Source organism: Rutidosis leptorrhynchoides, chromosome 5, assembly GCF_046630445.1.
Source record: "Rutidosis leptorrhynchoides isolate AG116_Rl617_1_P2 chromosome 5, CSIRO_AGI_Rlap_v1, whole genome shotgun sequence".
NCBI lineage: Eukaryota > Viridiplantae > Streptophyta > Magnoliopsida > Asterales > Asteraceae > Rutidosis > Rutidosis leptorrhynchoides.
This window is the reverse complement of record NC_092337.1, coordinates 15,859,592-15,884,403: the sequence shown is the minus strand read 5'-3', so window position 1 is coordinate 15,884,403 and position 24,812 is coordinate 15,859,592.

Here is a 24,812-nt window from a genome sequence, read left to right as displayed (position 1 = left end):
ACTTTTAATGAATTTTTCTGTCAAAATAGTCTTATTTTTTCTAAATTTTCTGAATGAACACGTCTAGATGAAATTGTTTGGTTGAAGCGGTTTCACTGTGAATGTGCTTTTGTATAAAATGGTATGAGAAACCTAGTAAGAACGAGTAATATTGGCTCAATGCTAATATTTAAATGGACGTCAGAATGGTTTCTCGAATTATTTCATGTATTATTTCTTTAATTATTTCACTAGTTTCTCAAATTGATTCAATGCTTTCAACAAGAATATTCTTTTACGATTTTAATTTTACTTTCTCAGATATTAAATCTCTCGTAAAACTACTCATTTTAGTGTGTGAAATAAATAGACTTTTCATGAATGTTTATGTCAAAATACTCTTATTTTTTCTAAATTTTCTGAATGAACCGGTCTAGATGAAATTGTTTGGTTGAAGTGGTTTAAATGTGAATGTGTTTTTGTATAAAATGGTATGTGAAACCTACTAAGAACGAGTAATATTGGCTCAATGCTAATATTTAAATGGACGTCAGAATAGTTTAACGAACTATTTCATGTATTATTTCTTTAATTATTTCATTGGTTTCTCGAATTGTTTCAATGCTTTTAACAAGAATATTTTTTTACAGTTTTAATTTTACTTTCCCAAATATTAAATCTCGCTTAAAACTACTCATTTTAATGTGTGAAATAAATAGACTTTTCATGAATTTTTCTGTCAAAATACTCTTATTTTTTCTAAATTTTCTGAATGAACCAGTCTAGATGAAATTGTTTGTTAAAGCGGTTTGACTGTGAATGTGTTTTTGTATAATATGGTATGTGAAACCTAGTAAGAACGACTAATATTGGCTCAATGCTAATATTTAAATGGACGTCAGAATGGTTTAACGAACTATTTCATGTATTATTTCTTTAATTATTTCATTGGTTTCTCGAATTGATTCAATGATTTTAACAAGAATATTTTTTACAGTTTTAATTTTACTTTTCCAGATATTAAATCTCACGTAAAACTACTCATTTTAGTGTGTGAAATAAATAGACTTTTCATGAATTTTTCTGTCAAAATACTCTTATTTTTTCTAAATTTTCTGAATGAACCGGTCTAGATGAAATTGTTTGGTTGAAGCGGTTTAAATGTGAATGTATTTTTTGTATAAAATTGTATGTGAAACCTAGTAAGAACGAGTAGTATTGGCTCAATACTAATATTTAAATGGATGTCAAAATGATTTTACGAATAATTTCATGTATTATTTCTATAATTATTTCACTTGTTTCTCGAATTGATTCAATGCTTTCAACAAGAATATTTTTTTACAGTTTTAATTTTACTTTCCCAGATATTAAATCTTGCGTAAAACTACTCATTTTAGTGTGTGAAATAAATAGACTTTTCATGAATTTTTCTGTCAAAATACTCTTATTTTTTCTAAATTTTCTGAATGAACCGGTCTAGATGAAATTGTTTGTTGAAGCGGTTTGACTGTGAATGTGTTTTTGTATAATATGGTATGTGAAACCTAGTAAGAACGAGTAATATTGGCTCAATGCTAATATTTAAATGGACATCAGAATGGTTTAATGAACTATTTCATGTATTATTTCTTTAATTATTTCATTGGTTTCTCGAATTGATTTAATGCTTTCAACAAGAATATTTTTTAAAGTTTTAATTTTACTTTTCCAGATATTAAATCTCGCGTAAAACTACTCATTTTAGTGTGTGAAATAAATAGACTTTTCATGAATTTTTCTGTCAAAATACTCTTATTTTTTCTAAATTTTCTGAATGAACCGGTCTAGATAAAATTATTTGTTGAAGCGGTTTGACTGTGAATATGTTTTTGTATAATATGGTATGTGAAACCTAGTAAGAACGAGTAATATTGGCTCAATGCTAATATTTAAATGGACATCAGAATGGTTTAATGAACTATTTCATGTATTATTTCTTTAATTATTTCATTGGTTTCTCGAATTGATTTAATGCTTTCAACAAGAATATTTTTTACAGTTTTAATTTTACTTTTCCAGATATTAAATCTCGCGTAAAACTACTCATTTTAGTGTGTGAAATAAATAGACTTTTCATGAATTTTTCTGTCAAAATACTCTTATTTTTTCTAAATTTTCTGAATGAACCGGTCTAGATGAAATTGTTTGGTTGAAGCGGTTTGACTGTGAATGTGTTTTTGTATAAAATGGTATGTGAAACCTAGTAAGAACGAGTAAAATTGGCTCAATACTAATATTTAAATGGACATCAGAATGGTTTCACAAAATATTTCATGTATTATTTCTATAATTATTTTATTGGTTTCTCGAATTGTTTCAATGCTTTTAACAAGAATATTTTTTTACAGTTTTAATTTTACTTTCCCAAATATTAAATCTCGCTTAAAACTACTCATTTTAATGTGTGAAATAAATAGACTTTTCATGAATTTTTCTGTCAAAATTCTCTTATTTTTTCTAAATTTTCTGAATGAACCGGTCTAGATGAAATTGTTTGGTTGAAGCGGTTTGACCGTGAATGTGTTTTTGTATAAAATGGTATGTGAAACCTAGTAAGAACGAGTAATATTGGCTCAATGCTAATATTTAAATGGACGTCAGAATGGTTTCACGAATTATTTCATGTATTATTTCTATAATTATTTCACTGGTTTCTCGAATTGATTCAATGATTTCAACAAGAATATTTTTTTACAGTTTTAATTTTACTTTTCCAGATATTAAATCTCGCGTAAAACTACTCATTTTAGTGTGTGAAATAAATAGACTTTTCATGAATTTTTCTGTCAAAATACTCTTATTTTTTCTAAATTTTCTGAATGAACCGGTCTAGATGAAATTGTTTGGTTGAAGCGGTTTAAATGTGAATGTATTTTTTGTATAAAATTGTATGTGAAACCTAGTAAGAACGAGTAGTATTGGCTCAATACTAATATTTAAATGGATGTCAAAATGATTTTACGAATTATTTCATGTATTATTTCTATAATTATTTCACTTGTTTCTCGAATTGATTCAATGCTTTCAACAAGAATATTTTTTTACAGTTTTAATTTTACTTTCCCAGATATTAAATCTCGCGTAAAACTACTCATTTTAGTGTGTGAAATAAATAGACTTTTCATGAATTTTTCTGTCAAAATACTCTTATTTTTTCTAAATTTTCTGAATGAACCGGTCTAGATGAAATTGTTTGGTTGAAGCGGTTTGACTGTGAATGTGTTTTTGTATAAAATGGTATGTGAAACCTAGTAAGAACGAGTAAAATTGGCTCAATACTAATATTTAAATGGACATCAGAATGGTTTCACAAAATATTTCATGTATTATTTCTATAATTATTTTATTGGTTTCTCGAATTGTTTCAATGCTTTTAACAAGAATATTTTTTTACATTTTTAATTTTACTTTCCCAAATATTAAATCTCGCTTAAAACTACTCATTTTAATGTGTGAAATAAATAGACTTTTCATGAATTTTTCTGTCAAAATACTCTTATTTTTTCTAAATTTTCTGAATGAACCGGTCTAGATGAAATTGTTTGGTTGAAGCGGTTTGACCGTGAATGTGTTTTTGTATAAAATGGTATGTGAAACCTAGTAAGAACGAGTAATATTGGCTCAATGCTAATATTTAAATGGACGTCAGAATGGTTTCACGAATTATTTCATGTATTATTTCTATAATTATTTCACTGGTTTCTCGAATTGATTCAATGATTTCAACAAGAATATTTTTTTACAGTTTTAATTTTACTTTTCCAGATATTAAATCTCGCGTAAAACTACTCATTTTAGTGTGTGAAATAAATAGACTTTAAATGAATTTTTCTGTCAAAATACTCTTATTTTTTCTAAATTTTCTGAATGAACCGGTCTAGATGAAATTGTTTGGTTGAAGCGGTTTAAATGTGAATGTATTTTTTGTATAAAATTGTATGTGAAACCTAGTAAGAACGAGTAGTATTGGCTCAATACTAATATTTAAATGGATGTCAAAATGATTTTACGAATTATTTCATGTATTATTTCTATAATTATTTCACTTGTTTCTCGAATTGATTCAATGCTTTCAACAAGAATATTTTTTTACAGTTTTAATTTTACTTTCCCAGATATTAAATCTCGCGTAAAACTACTCATTTTAGTGTGTGAAATAAATAGACTTTTCATGAATTTTTCTGTCAAAATACTCTTATTTTTTCTAAATTTTCTGAATGAACCGGTCTAGATGAAATTGTTTGGTTGAAGCGGTTTGACTGTGAATGTGTTTTTGTATAAAATGGTATGTGAAACCTAGTAAGAACGAGTAAAATTAGCTCAATACTAATATTTAAATGGACATCAGAATGGTTTCACAAAATATTTCATGTATTATTTCTATAATTATTTTATTGGTTTCTCGAATTGTTTCAATGCTTTTAACAAGAATATTTTTTTACAGTTTTAATTTTACTTTCCCAAATATTAAATCTCGCTTAAAACTACTCATTTTAATGTGTGAAATAAATAGACTTTTCATGAATTTTTCTGTCAAAATACTCTTATTTTTTCTAAATTTTCTGAATGAACCAGTCTAGATGAAATTGTTTGTTAAAGCGGTTTGACTGTGAATGTGTTTTTGTATAATATGGTATGTGAAACCTAGTAAGAACGACTAATATTGGCTCAATGCTAATATTTAAATGGACGTCAGAATGGTTTAACGAACTATTTCATGTATTATTTCTTTAATTATTTCATTGGTTTCTCGAATTGATTCAATGATTTTAACAAGAATATTTTTTACAGTTTTAATTTTACTTTTCCAGATATTAAATCTCGCGTAAAACTACTCATTTTAGTGTGTGAAATAAATAGACTTTTCATGAATTTTTCTGTCATAATACTCTTATTTTTTCTAAATTTTCTGAATGAACCGGTCTAGATGAAATTGTTTGGTTGAAGCGGTTTAAATGTGAATGTATTTTTTGTATAAAATTGTATGTGAAACCTAGTAAGAACGAGTAGTATTAGCTCAATACTAATATTTAAATGGATGTCAAAATGATTTTACGAATTATTTCATGTATTATTTCTATAATTATTTCACTTGTTTCTCGAATTGATTCAATGCTTTCAACAAGAATATTTTTTTACAGTTTTAATTTTACTTTCCCAGATATTAAATCTCGCGTAAAACTACTCATTTTAGTGTGTGAAATAAATAGACTTTTCATGAATTTTTCTGTCAAAATACTCTTATTTTTTCTAAATTTTCTGAATGAACCGGTCTAGATGAAATTGTTTGTTGAAGCGGTTTAACTGTGAATGTGTTTTTGTATAATATCGTATGTGAAACCTAGTAAGAACGAGTAATATTGGCTCAATGCTAATATTTAAATGGACGTCAGAATGGTTTAACGAACTATTTCGTGTATTATTTCTTTAATTATTTCATTGGTTTCTCGAATTGATTCAATGCTTTCAACAAGAATATTTTTTACAGTTTTAATTTTACTTTTCCAGATATTAAATCTCACGTAAAACTACTCATTTAAGTGTGTGAAATAAATAGACTTTTCATAAATTTTTCTGCCAAAATACTCTTATTTTTTCTAAATTTTCTGAATGAACCGGTCTAGATGAAATTGTTTGGTTGAAGCGGTTTGACTGTGAATGTGTTTTTGTATAAAATGGTATGTGAAACCTAGTAAGAACGACTAATATTGGCTCAATGCTAATATTTAAATGGACGTCAGAATGGTTTAACGAACTATTTCATGTATTATTTCTTTAATTATTTCATTGGTTTCTCGAATTGATTCAATGATTTTAACAAGAATATTTTTTACAGTTTTAATTTTACTTTTCCAGATATTAAATCTCGCGTAAAACTACTCATTTTAGTGTGTGAAATAAATAGACTTTTCATGAATTTTTCTGTCATAATACTCTTATTTTTTCTAAATTTTCTGAATGAACCGGTCTAGATGAAATTGTTTGGTTGAAGCGGTTTAAATGTGAATGTATTTTTTGTATAAAATTGTATGTGAAACCTAGTAAGAACGAGTAGTATTGGCTCAATACTAATATTTAAATGGATGTCAAAATGATTTTACGAATTATTTCATGTATTATTTCTATAATTATTTCACTTGTTTCTCGAATTGATTCAATGCTTTCAACAAGAATATTTTTTTACAGTTTTAATTTTACTTTCCCAGATATTAAATCTCGCGTAAAACTACTCATTTTAGTGTGTGAAATAAATAGACTTTTCATGAATTTTTCTGTCAAAATACTCTTATTTTTTCTAAATTTTCTGAATGAACCGGTCTAGATGAAATTGTTTGTTGAAGCGGTTTAACTGTGAATGTGTTTTTGTATAATATCGTATGTGAAACCTAGTAAGAACGAGTAATATTGGCTCAATGCTAATATTTAAATGGACGTCAGAATGGTTTAACGAACTATTTCGTGTATTATTTCTTTAATTATTTCATTGGTTTCTCGAATTGATTCAATGCTTTCAACAAGAATATTTTTTACAGTTTTAATTTTACTTTTCCAGATATTAAATCTCACGTAAAACTACTCATTTAAGTGTGTGAAATAAATAGACTTTTCATAAATTTTTCTGCCAAAATACTCTTATTTTTTCTAAATTTTCTGAATGAACCGGTCTAGATGAAATTGTTTGGTTGAAGCGGTTTGACTGTGAATGTGTTTTTGTATAAAATGGTATGTGAAACCTAGTAAGAACGAGTAAAATTGGCTCAATACTAATATTTAAATAGACATCAGAATGGTTTCACAAAATATTTCATGTATTATTTCTATAATTATTTTATTGGTTTCTCGAATTGATTCAATGCTTTCAACAAAAATATTTTTTTACAATTTTAATTTTACTTTCCCAGATATTAAATCTCGCGTAAAACTTGAAATGTCCCGTTCTTATTGATTAAAAACGTTCCATATTAATTGATTTCGTTGCGAGGTTTTGACCTCTATATGAAACGTTTTTCAAAGACTGCATTCATTTTAAAACAAACCATAACCTTTATTTCATAAATAAAGGTTTAAAAAGCTTTACGTAGATTATCAAATAATGATAATCTAAAATATCCTGTTTACACACGACCATTACATAATGGTTTACAATACAAATATGTTACATCGAAATCAGTTTCTTGAATGCATTTTTTACACAATATCATACAAAAATGGTGAAATGTCCCGTTCTTATTGATTAAAAACGTTCCATATTAATTGATTTCGTTGCGAGGTTTTGACCTATATATGAGACCTTTTTCAAAGACTGCATTCATTTTAAAACAAACCATAACCTTTATTTCATCAATAAAGGTTTAAAAAGCTTTACGTAGATTATCAAATAATGATAATCTAAAATATCCTGTTTACACACGACCATTACATAATGGTTTACAATACAAATATGTTACAACAAAATAAGTTTCTTGAATGCAGTTTTTACACAATATTATACAAGCATGGACTCCAAATCTCATCCTTATTTAAGTATGCGACAGCGGAAGCTCTTAATATCACCTGAGAATAAACATACTTAAAACGTCAACAAAAATATTGGTGAGTTATAGGTTTAACCTATATATATCAAATCATAATAATAGACCACAAGATTTCATATTTCAATACACATCCCATACATAGAGATAAAAATCATTCATATGGTGAACACCTGGTAACCGACATTAACAAGATGCATATATATAAGAATATCCCCATCATTCCGGGACACCCTTCGGATATGATATAAATTTCGAAGTACTAAAGTATCCGGTACTTTGGATGGGGTTTGTTAGGCCCAATAGATCTATCTTTAGGATTCGCGTCAATTAGGGTGTCTGTTCCCTAATTCTTAGATTACAAGACTTAATAAAAAGGGGCATATTCGATTTCGATAATTCAACCATAGAATGTAGTTTCACGTACTTGTGTCTATTTTGTAAATCATTTATAAAACCTGCATGTATTCTCATCCCAAAAATATTAGATTTTAAAAGTGGGACTATAACTCACTTTCACAGATTTTTACATCGTCGAGAAGTAAGACTTGGCCACTGGTCGATTCACGAACCTATAACAATATATACATATATATCAAAGTATGTTCAAAATATATTTACAACACTTTTAATATATTTTGATGTTTTAAGTTTATTAAGTCAGCTGTCCTCGTTAGTAACCTACAACTAGTTGTCCACAGTTAGATGTATAGAAATAAATCGATAAATATTATCTTGAATCAATCCACGACCCAGTTATATGTATCTCAGTATTGATCACAACTCAAACTATATATATTTTGGAATCAACCTCAACCCTGTATAGCTAACTCCAACATTCACATATAGAGTGTCTATGGTTGTTCCGAAATATATATAGATGTGTCGACATGATAGGTCGAAACATTTTATACGTGTCTATGGTATCTCAAGATTACATAATATACAATACAAGTTGATTAAGTTATGGTTGGAATAGATTTGTTACCAATTTTCACGTAGCTAAAATGAGAAAAATTATCCAATCTTGTTTTACCCATAACTTCTTCATTTTAAATCCGTTTTGAGTGAATCAAATTGCTATGGTTTCATATTGAACTCTATTTTATGAATATAAACAGAAAAAGTATAGGTTTATAGTCGAAAAAATAAGTTACAAGTCGTTTTTGTAAAGGTAGTCATTTCAGTCGAAAGAACGACGTCTAGATGACCATTTTAGAAAACATACTTCCACTTTGAGTTTAACCATAATTTTTCGATTTAGTTTCATGTTCATAATAAAAATCATTTTCTGAGAATAACAACTTTTAAATCAAAGTTTATCATAGTTTTTAATTAACTAACCCAAAACAGCCCGCGGTGTTACTACGACGGCGTAAATCCGGTTTTACGGTGTTTTTCGTGTTTCCAGGTTTTAAGTCATTAAGTTAGCATATCATATAGATATAAAAAATGTGATTAGTTGATTTTAAAAGTCCAGTTAGAAGGAATAACTTTTGTTTGCGAACAAGTTTAGAATTAACTAAACTATGTTCTAGTGATTACAAGTTTAAACCTTCGAATAAGATAGCTTTATATGTATGAATCGAATGATGTTATGAACATCATTACTACCTTAAGTTCCTTGGATAAACCTACTGGAAAAGAGAAAACTGGATCTAGCTTCAACGGATCCTTGGATGGCTCGAAGTTCTTGAAGCAGAATCATGACACGAAAACAAGTTCAAGTAAGATCATCACTTGAAATAAGATTGTTATAGTTATAGAAATGGAACCAAAGTTTGAATATGATTATTACCTTGTACTAGAATGATAACCTACTATAAGAAACAAAGATTTCTTGAGGTTGGATGATCACCTTACAAGATTGGAAGTGAGCTAGCAAACTTGAAAGTATTCTTGATTTTATGTAACTAGAACTTGTAGAATATATGAAGAACACTTAGAACTTGAAGGTAGAACTTGAGAGAGATCAATTAGATGAAGAAAATTGAAGAATGAAAGTGTTTGTAGGTGTTTTTGGTCGTTGGTGTATGGATTAGATATAAAGGATATGTAATTTTGTTTTCATGTAAATAAGTCATGAATGATTACTCATATTTTTGTAATTTTATGAGATATTTCATGCTAGTTGCCAAACGATGGTTCCCACATGTGTTAGGTGACTCACATGGGCTGCTAAGAGCTGATAATTGGAGTGTATATACCAATAGTACATACATCTAAAAGCTGTGTATTGTACGAGTACGAATACGGGTGCATACGAGTAGAATTGTTGATGAAACTGAACGAGGATGTAATTGTAAGCATTTTTGTTAAGTAGAAGTATTTTGATAAGTATATTGAAGTCTTTCAAAAGTGTATAAATACATATTAAAACAGTACATGTATATACATTTTAACTGAGTCGTTAAGTCATCGTTAGTCGTTACATGTAAGTGTTGTTTTGAAACCTTTAGGTTAACGATCTTGTTAAATGTTGTTAACCCAATGTTTATAATATCAAATGAGATTTTAAATTATTATATTATCATGATATTATCATGTATGAATATCTCTTAATATGATATATATACATTAAATGTCTTTACAACGATAATCGTTACATATATGTCTCGTTTAAAAATCATTAAGTTAGTAGTCTTGTTTTTACATATGTAGTTCATTGTTAATATACTTAATGATATGTTTACTTATCATAGTATCATGTTAACTATATATATATCCATATATATGTCATCATATAGTTTTTACAAGTTTTAACGTTCGTGAATCACCGGTCAACTTGGGTGGTCAATTGTCTATATGAAACATATATCAATTAATCAAGTCTTAACAAGTTTGATTGCTTAACATGTTGGAAATATTTAATCATGTAAATATCAATCTCAATTAATATATATAAACATGGAAACGTTCAGGTCACTACAAATGGACTCCAAATCTTGTCCTTATTTTAGTATGCAACAGCGGAAGCTCTTAGTATTCACCTGAGAATAAACATGCTTTAAACGTCAACAAAAATGTTGGTGAGTTATAGGTTTAACCTATATATATCTAATCGTAACAATAGACCACAAGATTTCATATTTCAATACACATCCCATACATAGAGATAAAAATCATTCATATTGTGAACACCTGGTAACCGACATTAACAAGATGCATATATAAGAATATCCCCATCATTCCGGGACACCCTTCGGATATGATATAAATTTCGAAGTACTAAAGCATCCGGTACTTTGGATGGGGTTTTTAGGCCTAATAGATCTATCTTTAGGATTCGCGTCAATTAGGGTGTCTGTTCCCTAATTCTTAGATTACCAGACTTAATAAAAAGGGGCATATTCGATCTCGATAATTCAACCATAGAATGTAGTTTCACGCACTTGTGTCTATTTTGTAAATCATTTATAAAACCTGCATGTATTCTCATCCCAAAAATATTAGATTTTAAAAGTGGGACTATAACTCACTTTCACAGATTTTTTACTTCGTCGGGAAGTAAGACTTGGCCACTGGTCGATTCACGAACCTATAACAAATATGTACATATATATCAAAGTATGTTCAAAAAATATTTACAATACTTTTAATACATTTTGATGTTTTAAGTTTATTAAGTCAGCTGTCCTCGTTAGTAACCTACAACTAGTTGTCCACAGTTAGATGTACAGAAATAAATCGATATATATTATCTTGAATCAATCCACGACCCAGTGTATACATATCTCAGTATTGATCACAACTCAAACTATATATATTTTGGAATCAACCTCAACCCTGTATAGCTAACTCCAACATTCACATATAGAGTGTCTATGGTTGTTCCGAAATATATATAGATGTGTCGACATGATAGGTCGAAACATTGTATACGTGTCTATGGTATCTCAAGATTACATGATATACAATACAACTTGATTAAGTTATGGTTGGAATAGATTTGTTACCAATTTTCACGTAGCTAAAATGAGTAGTTTTTACCAATTTTGTTTTGCTCGCCATTTCTTCGTTTCTAATCCGTTTTGAGTGATTTAAGCGGCCACGGTTTCGTATTGAACTTGACTTTATGAAACTAAACAGAAAAGGTATAGGTTTATAGTCATAAATACAAGTTACAAGTCATTTTTGAAAGAGGTAGTCATTTTCGTCGAAAGAACGACATCTTGATGACTGTTTTGAAAAACATACTTTCACTTCGAGTTTAACCAAACCAAAACAGCCCCCGATTTTTCATAGTTTTCGTCAAAGTTTGTCGTCAAAGTTTGTCATAGTTTTTAATTATCCAAACCAAAACAGCCCCCGGTTGTAACTACGACGGCATAAATCCAGTTTTATGGTGTTTATCTTGTTTCCGGGTTTTAAATCATTAAGTTAGCATATCTTATAGATATAGATCATGTGTATAGTTGATTTTAAAAGTGTATTTAGAAGGATTAACTTTATTTGCGAACAAGTTTAGAATTAACTAAACTATGTTCTAGTGATTACTAGTTTACCACTTCGAATATGATAGCTTTTTATGTATGAATCGAATGATGTTATGAACATCATTACTACCTTAAGTTCCTTGGATAAACCTACTGGAAAATAGAAAAATGGATCTAGCTTCAATGGATCCTTGGATGGCTCGAAGTTCTTGAAGCAGAATCATGACACGAAAACAAGTTCAAGTAAGATCATTACTTGAAATAAGATTGTTATAGTTATAGAAATTGAACCAAAGTTTGAATATGATTATTACCATGTATTAGAATGATAGCCTACTGTAAGAAACAAAGATTTCTTGAGGTTGGATGATCACCTTACAAGATTGGAAGTGAGCTAGCAAACTTGAAAGTATTCTTGATTTTATGTAACTAGAACTTGTAGAATTTATGAAGAACACTTAGAACTTGAAGTTAGAACTTGAGAGAGATCAATTAGATGAAGAAAATTGAAGAATGAAAGTGTTTGTAGGTGTTTTTGGTCGTTGGTGTATGGATTAGATATAAAGGATATGTAATTTTGTTTTCATGTAAATAAGTCATGAATGATTACTCATATTTTTGTAATTTTATGAGATATTTCATGCTAGTTGCCAAATGATGGTTCCCACATGTGTTAGGTAACTCACATGGGCCACTAAGAGCTGATCATTGGAGTGTATATACCAATAGTACATACATGTCTCGTTTATTATAACAAATGAGATGTTAAATTGTTATATTATCATGATATTATGATATACAATATATCTTAGTATGATATATATACAGTTAAATATTGTTACAACGATAATCGTTACATATATGTCTCGTTTCGAAATCATTAAGTTAGTAGTCTTGCATTTACATATGTAGTTCATTGTTAATATACTTAATGATATGTTTACTTATCATAATATCATGTTAACTATATATATATATCCATATATATGTCATCATATAGTTTTTACAAGTTTTAACGTTCGTGAATCACCGGTCAACTTGGGTGGTCAATTGTCTATATGAAACCTATTTCAATTAATCAAGTCTTAACAAGTTTGATTGCTTAACATGTTGGAAACACTTAGTCATGTAAATAACAATTTCATTTAATATATATATAAACATGAAAAAGTTCGGGTCACTACAAAACTACTCATTTTAGTGTGTGAAATAAATAGACTTTTCATGAATTTTTCTGTCAAAATACTCTTATTTTTTCTAAATTTCCTGAATGAACCGGTCTAGATGAAATTGTTTGGTTGAAGCAGTTTGACTGTGAATGTGTTTTTGTATAATATGGTATGTGAAACCTAGTAAGAACGAGTAATATTGGCTCAATGCTAATATTTAAATGGACGTCAGAATGGTTTCACGAACTATTTCATGTATTATTTCTTTAATTATTTCATTGGTTTATCGAATTGATTCAATGCTTTCAACAAGAATATTTTTTACAGTTTTAATTTTACTTTTTCAGATATTAAATCTCGCGTAAAACTGCTCATTTTAGTGTGTGAAATAAATAGACTTTTCATGAATTTTTCTGTCAAAATACTCTTATTTTTTCTAAATTTTCTGAATGAACCGGTCTAGATGAAATTGTTTGGTTGAAGCGGTTTAAATGTGAATGTATTTTTTTGTATAAAATGGTATGTAAAACCTAGTAAGAACGAGTAGTATTGGCTCAATACTAATATTTAAATGGATGTCAAAATGGTTTTACGAATTATTTCATGTATTATTTCTATAATTATTTCACTTGTTTCTCGAATTGATTCAATGCTTTCAACAAGAATATTTTTTTACAGTTTTAATTTTACTTTCTCAGATATTAAATCTCGCGTAAAACATCTCATTTTAGTGTGTGAAATAAATAGACTTTTCATGAATTTTTCTGTCAAAATACTCTTATTTTTTCTAACTTTTCTGAATGAACCGGTCTAGATGAAATTGTTTGTTGAAGCGGTTTGACTGTGAATGTGTTTTTGTATAATATGGTATGTGAAACCTAGTAAGAACGAGTGAAATTGGCTCAATACTAATATTTAAATGGACATCAGAATGGTTTCACAAAATATTTCATGCATTATTTCTGTAATTGTTTTATTGGTTTCTCGAATTGATTCAATGCTTTCAACAAGAATATTTTTTACAGTTTTAATTTTACTTTCCCAGATATTAAATCTCGCGGAAAACTACTCATTTTAGTGTGTGAAATAAATAGACTTTTCATGAATTTTTCTGTCAAAATACTCTTATTTTTTCTAAATTTTCTGAATGAACCTGTCTAGATGAAATTGTTTGGTTGAAGCGGTTTGACTGTGAATGTGTTTTTGTATAATATGGTATGTGAAACCTTGTAAGAACGAGTAATATTGGCTCAATGCTAATATTTAAATGGACGTCAGAATGGTTTCACGAATTATTTCATGTATTATTTCTATAATTATTTCACTGGTTTCTCGAATTGATTTAATGCTTTCAACAAGAGTATTTTTTTACGATTTTAATTTTACTTTCACAGATATTAAATCTCGCGTAAAACTACTCATTTTAGTGTGTGAAATAAATAGACTTTTCATGAATTTTTCTGTCAAAATACTCTTATTTTTTCTAAATTTTCTGAATGAACCGGTCTAGATGAAATTGTTTGGTTGAAGCAGTTTGACCGTGAATGTGTTTTTGTATAAAATGGTATGTGAAACCTAGTAAGAACGAGTAAAATTGGCTCAATGCTAATATTTAAATGGATGTCAGAATGGTTTCACGAATTATTACATTTATTATTTCTATAATTATTTCACCGGTTTCTCGAATTGATTTAAATGCTTTCAACAAGAATATTTTTTTACAGTTTTAATTTTACTTTCCCAGATATTAAATCTCGCGTAAAACTACTCATTTTAGTGTGTGAAATAAATAGACTTTTCATGAATTTTTCTGTCAAAATACTCTTATTTTTTCTAAATTATCTGAATGAACCGGTCTAGATGAAATTGTTTGTTGAAGCGGTTTGACTGTGAATGTGTTTTTGTATAATATGGTATGTGAAACCTAGTAAGAACGAGTAATATTGGCTCAATGCTAATATTTAAATGGACGTCAGAATGGTTTAACAAACTATTTCATGTATTATTTCTTTAATTATTTCATTGGTTTCTCGAATTGATTCAATGCTTTCGACAAGAATATTTTTTACAGTTTTTATTTTACTTTCCTAGATATTAAATCTCGCGTAAAACTACTCATTTTAGTGTGTGAAATAAATAGACATTTCATGAATTTTTCTGTCAAAATACTCTTATTTTTTCTAAATTTTCTGAATGAACCGGTCTAGATGAAATTGTTTGGTTGAAGCGGTTTAAATTTGAATGTATTTTTTGTATAAAATGGTATGTGAAACCTAGTAAGAACGAGTAGTATTGGCTCAATACTAATATTTAAATGGATGTCAAAATGGTTTTACGAATTATTTCATGTATTATTTCTATAATTATTTCACTTGTTTCTCGAATTGATTCAATGCTTTCAACAAGAACATTTTTTTACAGTTTTAATTTTACTTTCCCAGATATTAAATTTCGCGTAAAACTACTCATTTTTGTGTGTGAAATAAATAGACTTTTCATTAATTTTTCTGTCAAAATACTCTTATTTTTTCTAAATTTTGTGAATGAACCAGTCTAGTTGAAATTGTTTGGTTGAAGTGGTTTGACTGTGAAAGTATTTTTGTATAAAATGGTATGTGAAACCTAGTAAGAACGAGTAAAATTGGCTCAATGCTAATATTTAAATGGACATCAGAATGGTTTCACGAATTATTTCATGTATTATTTCTATAATTATTTCATTGGTTTCTAGAATTGATTCAATGCTTTCAACAAGAATATTTTTTTACAGTTTTAATTTTACTTTCCTAGATATTAAATCTCGAGTAAAAGTACTCATTTTAGTGTGTGAAATAAATAGACTTTTCATGAATTTTTCTGTCAAAATACTCTTATTTTTTCTAAATTTTATGAATGAACACGTCTAGATGAAATTATTTGGTTGAAGCGGTTTGACTATTAATGTGTTTTTGTATAAAATGGTATGTGAAACCTAGTAAGAAACGAGTAAAATTAGCTCAAGGCTAATATTTAAATGGACGTTAGAATGATTTCTCGAATTATTTCATGTATTATTTCTTTAATTATTTCATTGGTTTCTCAAATTGATTCAATGCTTTCAACAAGAATATTTTTTTATGATTTTAATTTTACTTTCCCAGATATTAAATCTCTCGTAAAACTACTCATTTTAGAGTGTGAAATAAATAGACTTTTCATGAATTTTCCTGTCAAAATACTCTTATTTTTTCTAAATTTTCTGAATGAACCGGTCTAGATGAAATTGTTCAGTTGAAGCGGTTTAAATGTGAATATGTTTTTGTATAAAATGGTATGTGAAACCTAGTAAGAACGAGTAATATTGGCTCAATACTAATATTTAAATGGACGTCAGAATGGTTTCACGAACTATTTCATGTATTATTTATTTAATTATTTCATTGATTTCTCGAATTGATTCAACGCTTTCAAAAAGAATATTTTTTTACAGTTTTAATTTTACATTCCCAGATATTAAATCTCGCGTAAAACTACTCATTTTAGTGTGTGAAATAAATAGACTTTTCATGAATTTTTCTGTCAAAATACTCTTATTTTTTCTAAATTTTCTGAATGAACCGGTCTAGATGAAATTGTTTGGTTGAAGCGGTTTAAATGTGAATATGTTTTTGTATAAAATGGTATGTGAAACCTAGTAAGAACGAGTAATATTGGCTCAATACTAATATTTAAATGGACGTCAGAATGGTTTCACGAACTATTTCATGTATTATTTATTTAATTATTTCATTGGTTTCTCGAATTGATTCAATGCTTTCAAAAAGAATATTTTTTTTACAGTTTTAATTTTACATTCCCAGATATTAAATCTCGCTCAAAACTACTCATTTTAGTGTGTGAAATAAATAGACTTTTCATGAATTTTTCTGTCAAAATACTCTTATTTTTTCTAAATTTTCTGAATGAACCGGTCTAGATGAAATTGTTTGGTTGAAACGGTTTGACCGTGAATGTTTTTGTATAAAATGGTATGTGAAACCTAGTAAGAACGAGTAAAATTGGCTCAATGCTAATATTTAAATGGACGTCGGAATGGTTTCACGAATTATTTCATTTATTATTTCTATAATTATTTCACTGATTTCTCGAATTGATTCAATGCTTTCAACAAAAATATTTTTTTACAGTTTTAATTTTACTTTCCCAGATATTAAATCTCGCGTAAAAATACTCATTTTAGTGTGTGAAATAAATAGACTTTTAATGAATTTTTCTGTCAAAATACTCTTATTTTTTCTAAATTTTCTGAATAAACCGGTCTAGATGAAATTGTTTGGTTGAAGCGGTTTGACTGTGAATGTGTTTTTGTTTAAAATGGTATCTGAAACCTAGTAAGAACGAGTAAAATTGGCTCAATACTAATATTTAAATGGACATCAGAATGGTTTCACAAAATATTTCATGTATTATTTCTATAATTATTTTATTGGTTTCTCGAATTGATTCAATGCTTTCAACAAGAATATTTTTTTACAGTTTTAATTTTACTTTCCCAGATATTAAATCTCGTGTAAAACTACTCATTTTAGTGTGTGAAATAAATAGACTTTTCATGAATTTTTCTGTCAAAATACTCTTATTTTTTCTAAATTTTCTGAATTAACCGGTCTAGATGAAATTGTTTAGTTGAAGCGGTTTAAATGTGAATGTGTTTTTTGTATAAAATGGTAAGTGAAACCTAGTAAGAACGAGTAGTATTGGCTCAATACTAATATTTAAATGGATGTCAAAATGGTTTTACGAATTATTTCATGTATTATTTCTATAATTATTTCACTTGTTTCTCGAATTGATTCAATGCTTTCAACAAGAACATTTTTTTACAGTTTTAATTTTACTTTCCCAGAAATTAAATTTCGCGTAAAACTACTCATTTTTGTGTGTGAAATAAATAGACTTTTCATGAATTTTTCTGTCAAAATACTCTTATTTTTTCTAACTTTTCTGAATGAACCGGTCTAGATGAAATTGTTTGTTGAAGCGGTTTGACTGTGAATGTGTTTTTGTATAATATGGTATGTGAAACCTAGTAAGAACGAGTAAAATTGGCTCAATACTAATATTTAAATGGACATCAGAATGGTTTCACAAAATATTTCATGCATTATTTCTGTAATTGTTTTATTGGTTTCTCGAATTGATTCAATGCTTTCAACAAGAATATTTTTTACAGTTTTAATTTTACTTTCCCAGATATTAAATCTCGCGGAAAACTACTCATTTTAGTGTGTGAAATAAATAGACTTTTCATGAATTTTTCTGTCAAAATACTCTTATTTTTTCTAAATTTTCTGAATGAACCTGTCTAGATGAAATTGTTTGGTTGAAGCGGTTTGACTGTGAATGTGTTTTTGTATAATATGGTATGTGAAACCTTGTAAGAACGAGTAATATTGGCTCAATGCTAATATTTAAATGGACGTCAGAATGGTTTCACGAATTATTTCATGTATTATTTCTATAATTATTTCACTGGTTTCTCGAATTGATTTAATGCTTTCAACAAGAGTATTTTTTTACGATTTTAATTTTACTTTCACAGATATTAAATCTCGCGTAAAACTACTCATTTTAGTGTGTGAAATAAATAGACTTTTCATGAATTTTTCTGTCAAAATACTCTTATTTTTTCTAAATTTTCTGAATGAACCGGTCTAGATGAAATTGTTTGGTTGAAGCAGTTTGACCGTGAATGTGTTTTTGTATAAAATGGTATGTGAAACCTAGTAAGAACGAGTAAAATTGGCTCAATGCTAATATTTAAATGGATGTCAAAATGGTTTCACGAATTATTACATTTATTATTTCTATAATTATTTCACCGGTTTCTCGAATTGATTTAAATGCTTTCAACAAGAATATTTTTTTACAGTTTTAATTTTACTTTCCCAGATATTAAATCTCGCGTAAAACTACTCATTTTAGTGTGTGAAATAAATAGACTTTTCATGAATTTTTCTGTCAAAATACTCTTATTTTTTCTAAATTATCTGAATGAACCGGTCTAGATGAAATTGTTTGTTGAAGCGGTTTGACTGTGAATGTGTTTTTGTATAATATGGTATGTGAAACCTAGTAAGAACGAGTAATATTGGCTCAATGCTAATATTTAAATGGACGTCAGAATGGTTTAACAAACTATTTCATGTATTATTTCTTTAATTATTTCATTGGTTTCTCGAATTGATTCAATGCTTTCGACAAGAATATTTTTTACAGTTTTTATTTTCTTTCCTAGATATTAAATCTCGCGTAAAACTACTCATTTTAGTGTGTGAAATAAATAGACATTTCATGAATTTTTCTGTCAAAATACTCTTATTTTTTCTAAATTTTCTGAATGAACCGGTCTAGATGAAATTGTTTGGTTGAAGCGGTTTAAATTTGAATGTATTTTTTGTATAAAATGGTATGTGAAACCTAGTAAGAACGAGTAGTATTGGCTCAATACTAATATTTAAATGGATGTCAAAATGGTTTTACGAATTATTTCATGTATTATTTCTATAATTATTTCACTTGTTTCTCGAATTGATTCAATGCTTTCAACAAGAACATTTTTTTACAGTTTTAATTTTACTTTCCCAGATATTAAATTTCGCGTAAAACTACTCATTTTTGTGTGTGAAATAAATAGACTTTTCATTAATTTTTCTGTCAAAATACTCTTATTTTTTCTAAATTTTGTGAATGAACCAGTCTAGTTGAAATTGTTTGGTTGAAGTGGTTTGACTGTGAAAGTATTTTTGTATAAAATGGTATGTGAAACCTAGTAAGAACGAGTAAAATTGGCTCAATGCTAATATTTAAATGGACATCAGAATGGTTTCACGAATTATTTCATGTATTATTTCTATAATTATTTCATTGGTTTCTAGAATTGATTCAATGCTTTCAACAAGAATATTTTTTTACAGTTTTAATTTTACTTTCCTAGATATTAAATCTCGAGTAAAAGTACTCATTTTAGTGTGTGAAATAAATAGACTTTTCATGAATTTTTCTGTCAAAATACTCTTATTTTTTCTAAATTTTATGAATGAACACGTCTAGATGAAATTATTTGGTTGAAGCGGTTTGACTATTAATGTGTTTTTGTATAAAATGGTATGTGAAACCTAGTAAGAAACGAGTAAAATTAGCTCAAGGCTAATATTTAAATGGACGTTAGAATGATTTCTCGAATTATTTCATGTATTATTTCTTTAATTATTTCATTGGTTTCTCAAATTGATTCAATGCTTTCAACAAGAATATTTTTTTATGATTTTAATTTTACTTTCCCAGATATTAAATCTCTCGTAAAACTACTCATTTTAGAGTGTGAAATAAATAGACTTTTCATGAATTTTTCTGTCAAAATACTCTTATTTTTTCTAAATTTTCTGAATGAACCGGTCTAGATGAAATTGTTCAGTTGAAGCGGTTTAAATGTGAATATGTTTTTGTATAAAATGGTATGTGAAACCTAGTAAGAACGAGTAATATTGGCTCAATACTAATATTTAAATGGACGTCAGAATGGTTTCACGAACTATTTCATGTATTATTTATTTAATTATTTCATTGATTTCTCGAATTGATTCAACGCTTTCAAAAAGAATATTTTTTTTACAGTTTTAATTTTACATTCCCAGATATTAAATCTCGCGTAAAACTACTCATTTTAGTGTGTGAAATAAATAGACTTTTCATGAATTTTTCTGTCAAAATACTCTTATTTTTTCTAAATTTTCTGAATGAACCGGTCTAGATGAAATTGTTTGGTTGAAGCGGTTTAAATGTGAATATGTTTTTGTATAAAATGGTATGTGAAACCTAGTAAGAACGAGTAATATTGGCTCAATACTAATATTTAAATGGACGTCAGAATGGTTTCACGAACTATTTCATGTATTATTTATTTAATTATTTCATTGGTTTCTCGAATTGATTCAATGCTTTCAAAAAGAATATTTTTTTTACAGTTTTAATTTTACATTCCCAGATATTAAATCTCGCTCAAAACTACTCATTTTAGTGTGTGAAATAAATAGACTTTTCATGAATTTTTCTGTCAAAATACTCTTATTTTTTCTAAATTTTCTGAATGAACCGGTCTAGATGAAATTGTTTGGTTGAAGCGGTTTGACCGTGAATGTTTTTGTATAAAATGGTATGTGAAACCTAGTAAGAACGAGTAAAATTGGCTCAATGCTAATATTTAAATGGACGTCGGAATGGTTTCACGAATTATTTCATTTATTATTTCTATAATTATTTCACTGATTTCTCGAATTGATTCAATGCTTTCAACAAAAATATTTTTTTACAGTTTTAATTTTACTTTCCCAGATATTAAATCTCGCGTAAAAATACTCATTTTAGTGTGTGAAATAAATAGACTTTTAATGAATTTTTCTGTCAAAATACTCTTATTTTTTCTAAATTTTCTGAATAAACCGGTCTAGATGAAATTGTTTGGTTGAAGCGGTTTGACTGTGAATGTGTTTTTGTTTAAAATGGTATCTGAAACCTAGTAAGAACGAGTAAAATTGGCTCAATACTAATATTTAAATGGACATCAGAATGGTTTCACAAAATATTTCATGTATTATTTCTATAATTATTTTATTGGTTTCTCGAATTGATTCAATGCTTTCAACAAGAATATTTTTTTACAGTTTTAATTTTACTTTCCCAGATATTAAATCTCGTGTAAAACTACTCATTTTAGTGTGTGAAATAAATAGACTTTTCATGAATTTTTCTGTCAAAATACTCTTATTTTTTCTAAATTTTCTGAATTAACCGGTCTAGATGAAATTGTTTAGTTGAAGCGGTTTAAATGTGAATGTGTTTTTTGTATAAAATGGTAAGTGAAACCTAGTAAGAACGAGTAGTATTGGCTCAATACTAATATTTAAATGGATGTCAAAATGGTTTTACGAATTATTTCATGTATTATTTCTATAATTATTTCACTTGTTTCTCGAATTGATTCAATGCTTTCAACAAGAACATTTTTTTACAGTTTTAATTTTACTTTCCCAGAAATTAAATTTCGCGTAAAACTACTCATTTTTGTGTGTGAAATAAATAGACTTTTCATGAATTTTTCTGTCAAAATACTCTTATTTTTTCTAAATTTTCTGAATGAACCGGTCTAGATGAAATTGTTTGGTTGAAGCGGTTTAAATGTGAATGTATTTTTTGTATAAAATGGTATGTGAAACCTGAAATGTCCCGTTCTTATTAATTAAAAACGTTCCATATTAATTGATTTCGTTGCGAGGTTTTGACCTCTATATGAGACGTTTTTCAAAGACTGCATTCATTTTAAAACAAATCATAACCTTTATTTCATCAATAAATTTTTAAAAAGCTTTACGTAGATTATCAAATAATGATAATCTAAAATATCCTGTTTACACACGACTATTACATAATGGTTTACAATACAAATATGTTACAACGAAATAAGTTTCTTGAATGCAGTTTTTACACAATATCATACAAGCATGGACTCCAAATCTTATCCTTATTTAAGTATGCAACAGCGGAAGCTCTTAATAATCACCTGAGAATAAACATGCTTAAAACGTCAACAAAAATGTTGGTGAGTTATAGGTTTAACCTATATATATCAAATCGTAACAATAGACCACAAGATTTCATATTTCAATATACATCCCATACATAGAGATAAAAATCATTCATATGGTGAACACCTGGTAACCGACATTAACAAGATGCATATATAAGAATATCCCCATCATTCCGGGACACCCTTCGAATATGATATAAATTTCGAAGTACTAAAGCATCCGGTACTTTGGATGGGGTTTGTTAGGCCCAATAGATCTCTCTTTATGATTCGCGTCAATTAGGGTGTCTGTTCCCTAATTCTTAGATTACCAGACTTAATAAAAAGGGGCATATTTGTAACGACCCGGAAATTTTCGACCAAATTTAAACCTCAAACTCTATATGTTTCCGACACGATAAGCAAAATCTGTAATTTTGAGTCTAGAAAGTTTGAAATCTACATTCATTTAAACAGTTACCCTTTGACCAAGCCCGACGATTCACGAACAATTGTTTGAAAATAAATATGTATATGTAAAATAAAATACAAAATAATTAGGAGTAATTTAAAATGAAGTTATATATAAATATATATGATTATTATAATAATGTATTATTTATAAAATGTAAATAATCAATACAAGATATTAAATAATAGATGATTATTAAATATTATATAAGTAATAGTATATATATATAATACAAATGAAACTCACAGTTGATATAATAATATGAATATTGTCATTATTATTAAAATAAATATTTGTATTAATAATATTATGATGTAAATGTGAAATTTGATGTATGTATTATTAATATTAATAATAATATTAACATAATTTACATTATTTTTATTATTATGTACTATGTCAATATTATTGTTATTATCATTACTTTCACTAGTATTATTATGATATTAATATTACCTTTATTATTAGTTTTGTTATTAAAATTAATATTAATGTTAAAATGATTAAATGTAACTATAAGTTTAATTATAATTATATTATTACCACATCTCTTATTAATTTTATTTGATACTTCTATTAATAATTATTATCCCTATTTGTATTAGTAAATTTTGTTAATAAAAACATTTACTGTATTTGATCTTTAATATATTTATATTTACAAAACTTGTGGTATTAAACCAGATAAAAACAAATTTCGTATCAATCAGATATAATTGGAATCTGTAAGCCATCATAATCAGGTTAATTTTTTTTTCTTGACAATTTTCTTTTACTTGTACAATTCTGTCTCTGTTACGAATAAATCACTGATATAAATACAAGGATCTGGTTTATGTCTATATCTAAATCGAATTTTCTTGGTATCTCCTGCTCCTGATTGAATTTCATGTCGACTCCAATAATCACTACACAACAATCTTCGATCACTATCTGTTACTATATCAATCATCCACTACACATTATAAATTTCCTGATATTATCATTTCGTTCTTAAAAAAAAAAAAGAGGAAAAACTAAATTCATTACCTCTGCTTGCGATAGGTTTTAGACAAAAGCTCAAATTAAATTCAATTTTCAAAATATAAAAACGCAGACTTGTGTGGAATCACATAACAAAACTATCGGCAAATGTGAGAATCCAAACCTCAAAAATAGAAATTCTGTTCAAATTTTTTTTGAAGTCAGACTTTAAAGTAATAAGCCAACAAATTTGTTCTACTTAAAAATTTGTAAATTTTATAATGTTTTTGAGATTGATACTGACCCATGAACATTCGGTTGCTGATTAATCAACAACCTTTATGAATGAATCCAATTCGATCTTCAATTCAAAATCAAACCGAAGTTAAACTTGTACAAATTGCTTCTGCTCATCGAATCGATATCATCTGGGTGTTGGTGCTGTTTTGGTGAATGAATTCCCTTCGAAATCTTCGAATTGTTACCTAACTGAGATAAGATAGATGATGATTTGTGGAGGGAGCCGTCGACTGCTGCTATGCGTTTTTTTTATTTCGATTGAACTGGATATCTTATTCACGTGATATTTATTGAAACCTAATCAAATTGGGTTTT